We start from the raw sequence: 13,333 nt of genomic DNA on the forward strand, positions 1-13,333 counted from the left end.
TTCAAGAATCTAGATCCACAATTATAAAAAGGAAACTCTCTGCAGCTCGAGGACAAGGCATGCATATACAAAGATGAATAGGTATACCACTGCAGCTCACTGCAATACACTAAACAAAAGAAGAAAAAAAACTGCTGCTGGATCAAAATGGTGTTGCAGTGGTCGACCGCACCAAGAACTTCTGACGTCAGGCATCCATAAAATAAATAAACGGGCCGCATGCACGCACGTGGACAGCCAACGACCAGAACGCGGAGACCACTCTGCTTTTATAGCTAAAACTTGGAGAAGCAACTCTCGGCTCGCACAGTGGGTTTCTGGCGGTGACCCAGCAAAGGAATCTCATTATAGCATACACTTTCCGGCACACTGTAAGCAAAAACTATCCGAGTTTGGGGTTTTTCCGGCTCATGACCTCTGAAAACTCCCTCGCGTTTAAAATTACTACCTCGCGTAGGAGTAAAAGATGGTACATGACATAGTTTTACCACCACCTCTCAGGCAAGTAGTAAAAGGATGTCAAAATCCAGTTTTACCACTTAGGGAGTTTTCTATCACGTGATTTTTAACCTGCGTTTCAGAGTTTATTACCACGTGACTGCAAGGTGCAGCTGCTTCGGCGGCTTTTGCCCCATACCCCCCCTTGTGACGCTCTCAGTGAATACTGAAGGTACGCGAAGCCCACAGATGTTTTTCTTTTTTTTTTGCATCGCCGTGCCTCTGGACTGACTTCGAGTCAGCGCACTTTTACTGGAACTGGGGGCAGCATAAGCACAACAAGCGAGAACAGCATTCTTTGAAAGAAAAAAAAAGAAAAAGATGGAGGGGGGGGGGGGCCTCTCAAAAGAGAAAAAAAAGAAAGAAAACCTGCTGTGGAAAGTTGTCCTGCATATTTTCGCAAATAGTTGCTTTTGCTCGGCGGTGGCTTTGGAGACAGACAGTGCAAGAAGCTCGGTATCTCTGTGTCTGGTTGGGCTGATGGATCTCACGTGTTTCCTACATCATCGAGCGACCGTGCTCTTCCGAGCGCCTCCGAACCTGCACGTCGCGGATATCTCCAGTTCGCGGATATCTCCAGATCTGCCAGTGGTAACAAAATCAATATGGTGTCGTCGTCCGTGCTTCCTGCTGAAGCAGCAATAAGCAAAATGCTTCAATCTGTCGACGGCACCGAGCCGCGGCCACCAGTGACCAGTGGGAGTGTGTCGCCGGGGCAGGTGAAAGAAGCATCGCATATATTTTGTTCCACAGTAGGCGATGTCTGCACGAGTAAAGTGCTGCCCGAATTGCCCACCTCATGCACCAACTGTTCTCAAACATGTAGCACGAAGCCAATAAGAGGCAGACGGAACCAACAAGCAGCGGCCGGTGAGCACGAAGAAAACCCGGACCTGCCCGGATGGTGGTCTTTCGTTGGAAGTATGCATACACCGCCCGTCTCCGCATTATAGTGGTCATGCGTTCATTTGTGTCTGAAATGACGACGAAATTCGCACAGGATATGTGTTCTGTGATTGCCAGCTGTGTTTCATCGGATAGCCGTGCTCCTCGAAAAGGCCTAGAACGCCGTCGGTAAGAAGCTTGTGTGCAGGCGTGCACCGCTCCTCTACGCCCGTTGTGATGAATACGTGCTGCTACTGTGTTTGTGCACCGTCGCTCAATTAAAATCACTGAGCTACCATGGTTTGTGTGTAATTAGGTATATTTTATGGACTTGTGCATCAGCAGTGCTAACACGCGTGGGGCAAAGAGCCCGGTGTGCCAAGCAATTATTGGATAATCAAAAAGGTGAGATCGTGTAGCTTTATAATAAAAGGTCGGTGTGACATTTAGTGCCCTGCAGCCCACCTGAAGCTTACGCTTGCACCTTTAAGCGTTGTTGTTAATCGATGGAAAAAAAGAGCTCTCCTACCGGTACTACTTGGCCGGTCAAAAAGTCGTGCCTATATATATACCGGATTGTCGAAGTGTAGTTGAGCAACGCGTGCAGTCTGTTCTAGTGGTGTATTATTCTGCATTTGTTGTGTGTGCGTGTTTGTCTGTATGTGAATCTATGTGTCACCAATTCTGCCGTTCAATAAATTCAATCAGTTCTGCTATTAAATAAATTTGTCGTCTCTGGCCGAATGCACCCGTCAATTTTTATTTTTTTACCACCAGAAATAACTCCCAGTAATCACCTCAAAAACCTTGTGAAGGTAGTAAAAATTTACTCTCTCTATACTCGCTGAAAACCTCACTGGGGTAAATATTCACTACTCTCCCTACGTTCAAAAACTCAGTTAGCACGAGAGTAAATTTTTACCTCGGTAGTAGGTGGTAAAAAAAACCCAGGAAAGGTAGTGCGCTAGAGGACAAATGGTTTACCCAGTTTTTGAGGTTATTTCAGGTCATTTTTGTTTAGTGTGCAGGAACTAAGCGTTCTTGAGGTCCCATTTTTAGTCTGTAAACAAGGCGTCAAACAGGACGTGAGAGTGAAGCGCTCAACCATTAGGACTTAAAAGTGAAAATAGCAGAATCATACTAAACTTCCCGAACGGCGAGATTAAGAAGAAAGACAAACAGGTCACTGTTTTATGCTTTAATTTCAGATGTACCAGCTGGCCCAATTCAATCGACTACTAATTATTAAAATAATCTGACTTTTGCTAAAGTGGACTGTCCTTTCCCGCAGGCATCTCTGCGTATACAGCGCTACAGACACAGCCACAACGAAAACAGTGACCTGTACACTTGTGCCTTCTTAGTCTTTCTTTCCTTTACTGCTTTTCGAATGTAGGAGTATGAATCAGCTAGTCCAAGCTAAAGTTGTGTCGTAAACGGCGATCTTCAAAGATGTGGTGTTACAGCGCATGCTTCAGGCCGGGTTTAGTCGCGTTTCTGTAAGCACGCAGGGCGCTTAATAAGTCACAATATATCCAATGGGATATAGGAGGTCAACGACAACATTACTAGGCTCACACGCGGTAAAATTCGAAAGCTCAAAAGCAAAACAATCCCGACTTTCACCGTAAGCAGTGACACTTCACTGATAACAAAAAGAAAGGCCAATGTTTGCATCGCCTTTCCTTCTTTATTTCTTTATATTTATTTAGGGGCGAAGCTCCTTGTTTAGAAAAAGTTTATTTACAGCATGTACAGAACACAAAGGCTTCATACCATTCCAGCAACAGGGCACATACACTTCTGCACATCTATATTTCCTGACTAACATCACTACGTCACAGTGAAGACATTTGCTCTAATATACATGATTATGTTGGCATACATGTACACAAAAATTCAATGTGATATCACGATACATGGGTATAACGATACAATAGATCCAAATAAAACACAGTTTGTAACAAATGAAATCATATATAACAACTCAACGGGCGCTGCTTAGCCCCAAGTCGGTCGAAAAATGAGTTGTATCCTTTCGTGTTCCACCTTGACGAAAGGGCACGACCAATGCCGCAGAAACTCTTGCTCCCCGAGGAAGAAAAGCTCTTCGGAGAGGAACGCGAGGATCTCTCGTCTCATTCTCCCCAGTATCGGCCACAAAGCACGCCGGCGGCAATTGGCAGCTACGGCCTCACATCGGTTTCTCCAAAGGCTGAAAAGCCCCGCAACTATTAAGAGAGCGGAGAAGCGGCTACGCGGAAATCGGCCGTTGGACACGAAAGTTCGCACACCCTGTCCCCGAAAACCAGCATTAACCGCACGCCAAAAAAGGCGGGAAACCACACATTCAAACGTCGCATGTCGATTGGTCTCTACCATGACGCAGTTGGGGCAAGTGGAAGTGCGAACCACCTGCCATCGCTGCAACCGATCTCGCGTGGGGAGCAAGCCCCAGCCCAGCCTCCAGACAAAGTCTCTGAGATGCCCTGGCAACACTGCGGCAGTTATTGGTTTCCAAGCGCGGTTCAATACAGATTGACGATGCTGGGGCACCAGGGGCCGTAGAAGGGCGGCCATTGTGTCCACCACTTTAGAATCGGCCACCTCTATCTCTGGGCACGTAGCTTCCAAACGTCGGTGAAATGCCAGAAGGGCTCGATACAAGGGTGGTAATTCAGTTGATTGGGGACCTTTGTTTGTTTGGCTATCCGGCAAGAAGACACGTAGTGATGGCCCCAGATGATAGCGAGCCAGTGTCTGAGCGGGTATGTCATCATTGCTTAGTATTCGCAATAGAGTGCGGAGGCACAATGTAGAAGCCGCGACGGAAACGTCGGGGAATGCAAAACCGCCTTGATCTCGCGGTTGAGCTAACGCTGGACGCGATAACAATTCTGTGCCACCAGACCAAAAAAATGAACTGATGCAGCTTTGCACTTTCCTGCAGACGTGGAGCGGTGGTTTAACAGAATGGCAAAGGTACCAAAATTTTCCTAGGTACACCGTTTGAGTTAAGTATCGGCGTTCCAAGAGGGGGAATTCGAAGTGCCTGGCTGCTTTGATATCATTTAGAAGAGTTTGTACAACGGATGACCAGATGCTATCCTGTATACCAAATACAGTGAAAGTAACTCCGAGTATTGAAATCTCAGGAGACCACTGTAAAGGCGACGTGATGTTGATGCGACCGCTGGGGTTGCCAATGAAAAAATACTGGCTTTTAGAAAAGTTTAACCTTGCACCGGAGATAATACCGAAATCATGGAATGTATCAAGAGCATGCTGCAGCGACTGTTCATTATGTACATATAGAGTGATATCATCTGCATATGCAGCGACTTTTACTTGAGTGTTACCGGGTAGAGGTAAGCCACGAATCTGCGGGTGATGTTCAACGGCCCTTAAGAAGGGCTCTAATGCAAGGATAAATAACACTGGGGAGAGGGGACACCCTTGACGGACCCCACGCGTGACTCTAAATGCGTGACTCTCATGGGAATCTAAGTAAAGGGTACTTTCTAAATTAGTGTACATCGCGTTGATAAGGTCAATGAACTTATCCGGGAATCCGTATGCATGTAAAACATTTAGTATGTAGCCATGTTCTATGAAATCAAAAGCTTTCTCTTGATCTAATGAAACCAACAGTCCTTGCGCACATCGGCTAATGGTGTATTGAATGATGTCACGCGTTAACCACGTATGGGCGTGTATTTCTCGGCCCGGAACAGAACAGACCTGGTGGGGAGCGATTAATGTTGCGTGACTTGGGCGTCCCTCGTATGTAACCACCAGTGGCACATACCCGAAATAGGTATAACACTTGACCTCCAAGGTGGTGCCAGTGAGAGATTTCTTCTGTGCGTTCTTTAACAATAAAAAATAGTGCTCAATGTACATGCCAATGGCTGCTAATGGGGAATGAGAGACATGAGGATTCGGCTTTTAGTGAACGCGCATGCTGCGATCCCCATTAGCAGCCATTGGCATGTACATTGAGCACTATCAGACAAGAAAGGGATGCTACATTATACTCGCTGGGTGTAACCTCCTCAGCTTTAGAAAGGTTTAGCGAGCGTTGAGCCGCAGTGCCATGAATACAATGAACTTGTATATACCATGAATGAACTCAAGGTGGTTAAAAATGAGAAGTAGATACGAAGCGCAAGCCGTAAGAAAGTAAAAGCCGAATTCTCCTGTCTCTAATTTCTCATTAGCAGCCATTGGCATGTAAATTGAGCCCTATCTGACAGGGAAAGGTTGCTACGTTATACTCGCTGGGCGTAACCTCCTTGGTTTTCGAAAGGTTTAGCGAGCATTTGGTCGCAGTGCCATGAATACAGTGAACTAGAATATACCATGAACTCGAGGTGGTTAAAGGTGGGAAGTGGACCCAAAGCGCAGGCCGTAAGAAAGTGTGCGTGTGCCACCTCTCGTTTAGTCCTTGGAATGTCCACTGGATGGCGGTGCTTCTATATGGGGAATATATGATAAAAAGATGCGAGATGGTGGGACTTGGAGTGTTGAATAGATGAACGAACGGACACACAAACAGATGCATGGATGGACGCATGAACGGACGCAGGGGCGGATGCATGAAAGAACGCAGGGACGGGCGCACAAACAGACGCATGGACGGTCACACAGACGGACGCATGGACGGACGAATGCTTCGCCCCACTTTTCATCATTCACTCCGTGGATATGCTGCCATTTTTTTGCATTCCTTAAGGCTGCATACGCAGTAATCAAAGTAAAATTAAGTTTCACGCACGCAGTAATCCAAGTCAAATTAACTCTCACTGTCAATATATATTTTTCTGTCACAGTCACAGCAGCCCAGTACCTGTTCTGATAAAGAAGCCCTGTGTAATAAGTCTTTAATTATTAGCGTTCAATGTTACGGCGAGTTTTCTTATTAGCTTGTTTATTTATCCCAACGTGGTACGAAAGCTCGTTATAGCGAAAAGAGTTAAGCAGAGCTTTTCTACGATTACTTCGTTTTGCTAGGTCACCAAGAAAGAGCGTAATCAAAGTGCTTGCTGCACTAAAAAATTTATGAGACCCCCCCCCCCCCCCCCCAAAAAAAAAACATACTACGTCGGCTTTATTTCGGCGCCTGTTTTGAATGTCCGAAGGACACAGGCCTCTCGACTTGCAATCTCTAAAGTGAAAAGCATTCCGCAACTCTGTTTCAACGCCCATTTCAGCCAGGAAAGAACAATCCCGCCGAAAACCCGGTCAAAAGAAGCAGCCCGCCACACATGCTTACCTTTCGGTCTCGAGAAGTAAAAAGTTGCCGCTCCTCCTGGTGCCATCTATCGGAGGCTTGTTGAACCGCCCGCTGAAAATGGAAGTTGCGAACGATAGCCAGTCAGACGAGCGAAGGAATTAAGGCTTTCACAGCGCGAGCCATTTACTCGTGGTCTGTTACTAATTTTTTCTTTCCTTAGTGCGGCGAAAGTGGCATGCATTTAAGATGCATTTCTAACTGCCGACAGTTCCCGGTATTAATTCACTCGGCAAACACTACCAGCAAATATTATAAAAGCTCATGTGTATTTATTTATTTACTTGCTTATTTTATTTATTTATTTATTTATTTACCTATAAGTACTCGCATGTCGGGAGACGCTTGTTTTTTGTGCAATTGACCAATATACTTTAATTATGAACTTTGCGTGAAATATGAAACTGATGTCAACGCATTTAGGTCCGGAAATTGAAACGTAAAAACTTTAGCATTTGGCGCAGAGTTATCAACTCAAAGAAGGGGAATGGACGGAACCACGAATTCTTTCTTAAGAATACATTCCTAACGTAAGTAACCAATCGCTCGTAGATTAAATTTTGCAGTGAGTAAAAGTAATTGACAGAGTTTTACACAAATCACTTTTCAAAACAAATGAAGCCGCTACAGGATGACTCGACGCTTAGGACGCTACTAGCTCGTCAGGCCTTAAGAGTGTAGTCAGAGGCGCAGCCATACACATTTTTTTATATTATGGGGCAGAGGGGAGGCCTAGATCCAGTTTATGCATGTTGGTGCACGTGTTTGTATATATCACCGTTAGTCTGGTCCCGGCTAAATTGCTATTATTATAGCTGACAAACTAGACTAAAAATAGTTAATTTCCTGGCTATATCCAGCCCTTCAGGCGGGACAGGATTAATAATGTATGTATGTACATGTATACACACCGAAAAATCTAAAGATTTCGGGGCTGAAGGGGAGAGTGGGGTTGAAGCACCCCATCCACCTCCTGGCATCCGCCACTGGCTTTAGTCACTGCATGCTGCAGGAACTTTTCATGTAGTGCTCAGCAAATGAATATTCTTTACTCTGCCTTCATTCACCTCTCCATCCTATCTGCTTTATATATGGAAACATAAGGATAAAGTTTGACCACCTGAACAAAAATTGTTGAAGTGTGGCCGAAGTGGAAACAACGTCAGGACCTACAAGCTGAAGACGAATAAAAGAAACCATGCTAGCGTTATTCTTACATGTTTATTCTAATTTCAACGTCAACACAACAACTGCTTCTATTTTAAAGCAAGAAGGGGGCATTCCATTCATATATCATAGTAAGCACCGGATTACAGCCATTATTAGCCTACCTAATTTCTTCTTCGCTATTTTCTTCCGTCTCGCTTATCTCTTTCCCCTGTACAAAGTACAATGCCAGTCAATGGCAAACTGGTTAACATCCCTCCCTTTCCCCCTCAGTCATTTTCCTCCATAAACGGTGGCACCATCTTTTTCGCTGTTCCAGACAGGCGATAAGCAACCCCTTCCACCCACGCATACGCCCTCGACGAATATTAATTAACGCCCAACATACTAAACACGCAACTCGACCGTTACGCCCACGGTAAGCCTTTGATACATGCACTTAGGCCAACTTAAGCATATAGTAACGTCAATGCTGAAGACAATTTCGCTGCTTATAAGCCATTTCAAGAAGCTGATACCTCTTTGCGCAAGGCACCTCATATCTGATTCATGCCTTCCTCGCGAATCACAGTATTGAAGCAGTAGCACATAGAATTAGTAAAATTATTTGAGAAGTTGTAAAAGTACTTTCGGTCAAGTTGTTTCATTCCTTAACCAAATATACACTCCAGGTACCTCCAAGCGGTCGCCACCGCAGATCCGTCTCGAGAAACAGCCCCTCCACAGACCACTACTCACCGCGTCCCGCGCCCACTGCGGCAGCGCAGAATACCAGTAGCACTGCATATAGACACGCGCAGCGACGCTGTACAGGAAGCGAAGTATACGGGAGGGGGGGGGATGCTATACGGGTCCAGAAAAGGAGCGCGCCGGCTGCGTTTCCAAACTGATCAATAAACTCTCATTAGGCCTAACGAGGGGCCATTTCTTTTTTCATTCCTTTCGGGAGGGCAAAGAATACAGGGAGGCCGGCAGGAGGCCCACAAAGACGGGGCATCGGAAGAGAGCCGAGGAAGAAGGGAAGCCAGGGTCCTGCAGGCAGTGCGAGGCACCCAGCGGTGCATGCGTGGGCAAGACAGCAAGACAGCGGGGCCCATCCGTCTCGCCGGTCCAGATAAAGAAAGGGGAAAGGAGGCGAAGAAGAGGCCCGGCAGGATATATATACTACGTGGCGGACGGGAATAAAGAAGGTCCGAGGCGAAAAAAAAAACAGGGAGCAAAGGAGAAGGCCGTTCGGGAAGAAAGGGTAGACCGGCCAGCACAGCCGAAGGTGCGACGCCGAGAAATCGGGTCTCGAGGAAAGGAGCACAACCCTCCGGGAATCCTTTCAGGGAGTCTCCGCGACGGGCCCTGCTTCTGCCGCTGGCAGGTCCGCACACAGCTACACCCACCACCCACACAAGGCTCCCTTTGGCGGCAACGGCTTGCTGGGCCTTCGACAGTGCTTCCTTTCTAAGCAGTCCTTCCTCCTCTCCCAGCTTTCCTCTTTCCCGAGACTTGTTTTCTTCTCGTCTCCCGCCACATCACACAACGCCAGCCGTTAGTGCCCTTGGGATATCTCCCTGCCTCGCGATCGGCGGCCCCCCTTAGCAGTACTAGTTGTTGTTGTAGTAAGCTGGGTTAAACTATTTTTGTCTTCCTCCTTTTCGCAAGCGACGAGCAAATGTTGGAAGCGAAGAAGAGTGAAAAGAAGAAAGCGCCCTCTCCATCACCCGTTCAGCCCGCGTCGACAGGCGAAACGAAGACGGAAGCTTCCCGCGCGCGTCGGTGCCCACTCGATCAGCGTCCGCAGCGCCAAGAAAAACGGCAGCGGCGAAAGTGAACACTGAGCTTGAAAACCTCGTCTCAAGCCCCACCCTCCACCCTCTTGACAGACGGAACTACGGAACGAGAAACGAAGGTCAGACGAGAGGAAACGCTGGAAATCGAAAACTGAGGTGGGTGGGGAGGGAACTTAAACAAACGAGGCAGGTTCAATCACTTGTCAGGAGCTTGTGCGATTTTGACGGATCGAGCGAGATGCTGCGCCAATGAGAAGCGAAACTCTGGAACGAGGGAGGGGGTTCTAAGAAAGAGAGAGAGTGTGGTAGAAGAAAAAGCGAATAGAGAGAGAAGGCGCTAACCAGTCTGGCGGGTTGTCAGAAAGTTCGCAGTTATGATGGATAACCGTCGCGGAAAAGCGAGAGCCCCACGAAGAAAACTGGCCTATGAGGCATTGAGGGCGCGAGCAAACATCTCCGAGGCGGGCGAACCGGGCTCACCAATCATATTTTCGAAGGGAAAGCGGTGCGGGGAGGCGGGCGCCGAAATATGACTGGTCTTTGCCGCAAGCCAACAACCTTGCGCACGTAAAAACCGAGTCGACTGATTGGCATCGGCCACTCGCGAATCGTGTGGGACCGTGTAGAAAACATGCATGAGTGGCGAGTTATTGTTGGTCCGTTGGACGACACGGGCGACGTCTTCGCTAGTGTTTAGCATAGCGCGCTTGGCAATTTGCAAAGATGAACGATAGCCGTGCTGTTGAAGATGGCAAGGCGTTGGTGTGGGCACCTTACGTGCACGGGCGCACATGTCGTATACAGTTTGGAACGTCATCTCGGCTTAGCAAAAGTGAACCCCCCTGAGGTTGGAAGCTAGAATCCACACTTTGAACGCAGCCAATTATTGATTATAATATGACAGAGTGTGATACTTATGCAAGTTTTCGAATTGGACAGGAAGCAATGAAGGAAGTCTTTCAAAATCGCTCGCTCCACCGATAATCTTATACCGTAACTTCCGCCCCCAGTGATAAAACATACAAATGACGTTGTGCATGCTAGATTTTCGCATAAACTGTGGATACGTTGTATCTTATTGTAATAAAGCCAGCGGGAGATAAAAAAGGTCGCGATATATCAAGCGTCCGTGTGAGCAACGACGCCGAAACTGAAAACACAAGCGCCGTTGCGTCACTTCAAACGGAAGCAGCACACAGAGTCAGCCCGAGCGTTAAGTAGTAAATACTCGCTTTTAGGAATGCAGGCCAAGCCTCTTTAGGGGCGACGGGAGTCAAAGACATGGCAGGACTTAGTGTACAGCAGCCGGTTTTCGGCACTGGATCGCACCTTGAAACCACGGTTGTCGTTTTATACTTTCTATACCACTCTCTCACGCTTTAAATTGATTCCCCCGTATCTATAGGAATGCTTAGATTGTAGAGACTCCGTAAAAAGGCACCGCGACTCGCACACCCCATACCGCAGTATACTGGTGACATGCGAAGCATTAAAAATGAAGGCGAAATGCGAGGCTGCCTGTAGAGGGCGTAGAGGCTGATGTGGCGATGAGGGAAAACAGATAGTCGGGCACTGACGCATATACAGCTCGTAACCTGTTTACTTGACCGTGCGCCGTATTACATACAGGCAGGACCTAAAAATCAAGCGCCTGCGGAATGAGCTTCACACTGTAGCAGCTTCAATATCTCTGCTTAGAAGAGCTTACAGGTGCAAAGAGTGAGGGTGTCGGGTGAGACCGAGGTGTAGAGAAAAAGGAGAAGGAGAAGGGCAGTGAAGACGTAGCCTGAAGAAAGGGCAAAGAGCGGGGCCGGTGCAAAAGTAGAAGCGATCCGTTTTCCCGAGACTGATCTGATTGTTTCTATCGCGTATACCGAAGAGTCGAAAGCGCCGCTGCCAACGAGCCGAGACGGGGATATGGGCGCGCCAAGGCGGCGTGCACCTTCTACCGGGAAACATCTATCACGCCAGGCACCCTGTTAGCACTCAGTCAAGATAACCTATCTCGGACGGAATTATATATATACGTTTCGTCAGTCACGATGAATGGACGCGTTCGCCATGGAGAGACTTGGAATTTTTCTCATTCCGACGCTTGCTCGGCTCGTCACATCGTCGGGTGCTTTGCTTGTTTTGTCTTCTGACGCAATGCTTGTTATTACGTTCCCGCGTAAACAGGGATACCAACAAGAAGATGATCGAAGCGAGCGTGATAGATGAGCGTGCTGGCTGTCATTTATAAAGCTGTGTAGATATACTGTGCGTGCACCTGACGTTCGAAGACGATCGCGAGTGATACCTTTGTATCTATAGTTTCGGTATTACCTTTGCTTTTTGTTGAGGCATCCTCCCACGAGTAAAAAGGCGGGAAAATCCTGCCGGCTGGAGCAACCTGTCGACTCGATAATGTCAATTACGACGTTGTACGATTGACAATTACTAGCGAAGCTTCTGGATATAGAAGCTTCATCTATTAACCATCGTCGAATTGCTCGTGTCGTTGTTACGTGGGCCGCTGTCAATAATTGCGAACATTTCGATGTAGCATAGACAAACTCATCTTATTGTGAATGACGGAAATAGCTATAGGAATATATTAACATAACCGACATATTACTCAGCACAATCGAGCACATGTCAGTTTGTTTACTTTGCTGAAGGACCATCGAACCATCAGAACTTCAGTCGTCCACGGCGAATTTTCGTGCGATCATACTGCATAAACGCTAGGCAAATATATCTTCGTGTACTTTTATATCTGAACAGATTCAGAAACGCACTAAATCTAATTAAAAACAGTACTGCAGCATGAGGCTTCCAGTAACTTCCTTCCAGTAAATGACAATAGCGGAAGTTCTGGAACGACGTGTGGAGTGCACTGGGACAGGAAATATCGGTTCACGGAACCGGAAGCCTTAATGTCGAAGTTTTGCGTTAATGCTCTTTTCCATTGGCCGCCGACTTCATTCGTTAGGGGTATTCGTGTTAGACATCACGTTTCAACCGAATCTCCCACGAACGTTTCTTGTGAATTCAGGTCCTGCTATTTCTTCATTTTTTTTCAAACATGCTCATAATGGCGAGCGCTTCGGCATGCAACATCTGCGCCTGCGAGGAAACGCTTGAGCACATTCTATGCCATTGCCCAGCATACCAGACCGAACGACGTATTATGGAAGCCAAGCTCTGTCAGCTGGATTCACGGCCGCTCACAGAAGAGAAGATCCTGGGACCTTCGCCGACGATTCACCATACGCGCAAAGCCACGAAAGCTCTCTTGTACTTCTTAAGAACCACCGGACTACACGACCGCTTGTGAAAGAACAGTCTGAGACCGTGCTGTGTAGTCTCGAGCTGACTATTCATGCTTCTCTTTCTTACTTCTCTTCTTTTTTATCTTTTTCCTTTCTATTATTCCCCCTTTCCCCAACCCCAAGTCTGGGGTAGCCAACCGAGCCAAGCTTGGTTAACCTCCCTGCCTTTCTTCTCCATTTATCTCTCTCTCTCTCTCTTCAAACATGCTAATACTGTATGCAACAGAGCTGGATTCAGATAGCGTTAGCATTAATGAGAGACAACACACAAAGAGACCGCTAATGAAGAAAAGACGCATGTGCATCGCGTGAAAAGACACCCATCACCGAAACTTTTCTTTACACTTAACAGACGCTTGATCTAGAAAAGAAGGAGGTTTGTCTAGCTGTATATG

The 13,333-nt window shown here is 47.1% G+C and overlaps 1 long non-coding RNA gene across 2 annotated transcripts in view; it reads right to left on the minus strand.

Annotated features, from left to right (window-relative positions):
- The window catches only part of LOC119171457 (uncharacterized), a 198,486-nt gene that overhangs the window by 101,596 nt on the left and 83,557 nt on the right, over positions 1-13,333 (minus strand). For both annotated transcript variants that reach the window (XR_012894976.1, XR_012894975.1), the window contains exon 3: positions 6,659-6,730. This is a non-coding gene — a long non-coding RNA (uncharacterized LOC119171457). The remainder of the gene's footprint in view (positions 1-6,658; positions 6,731-13,333) is intronic.

The sequence above is a fragment of the Rhipicephalus microplus genome, chromosome 4 (genome assembly GCF_043290135.1).
Source record: "Rhipicephalus microplus isolate Deutch F79 chromosome 4, USDA_Rmic, whole genome shotgun sequence".
NCBI lineage: Eukaryota > Metazoa > Arthropoda > Arachnida > Ixodida > Ixodidae > Rhipicephalus > Rhipicephalus microplus.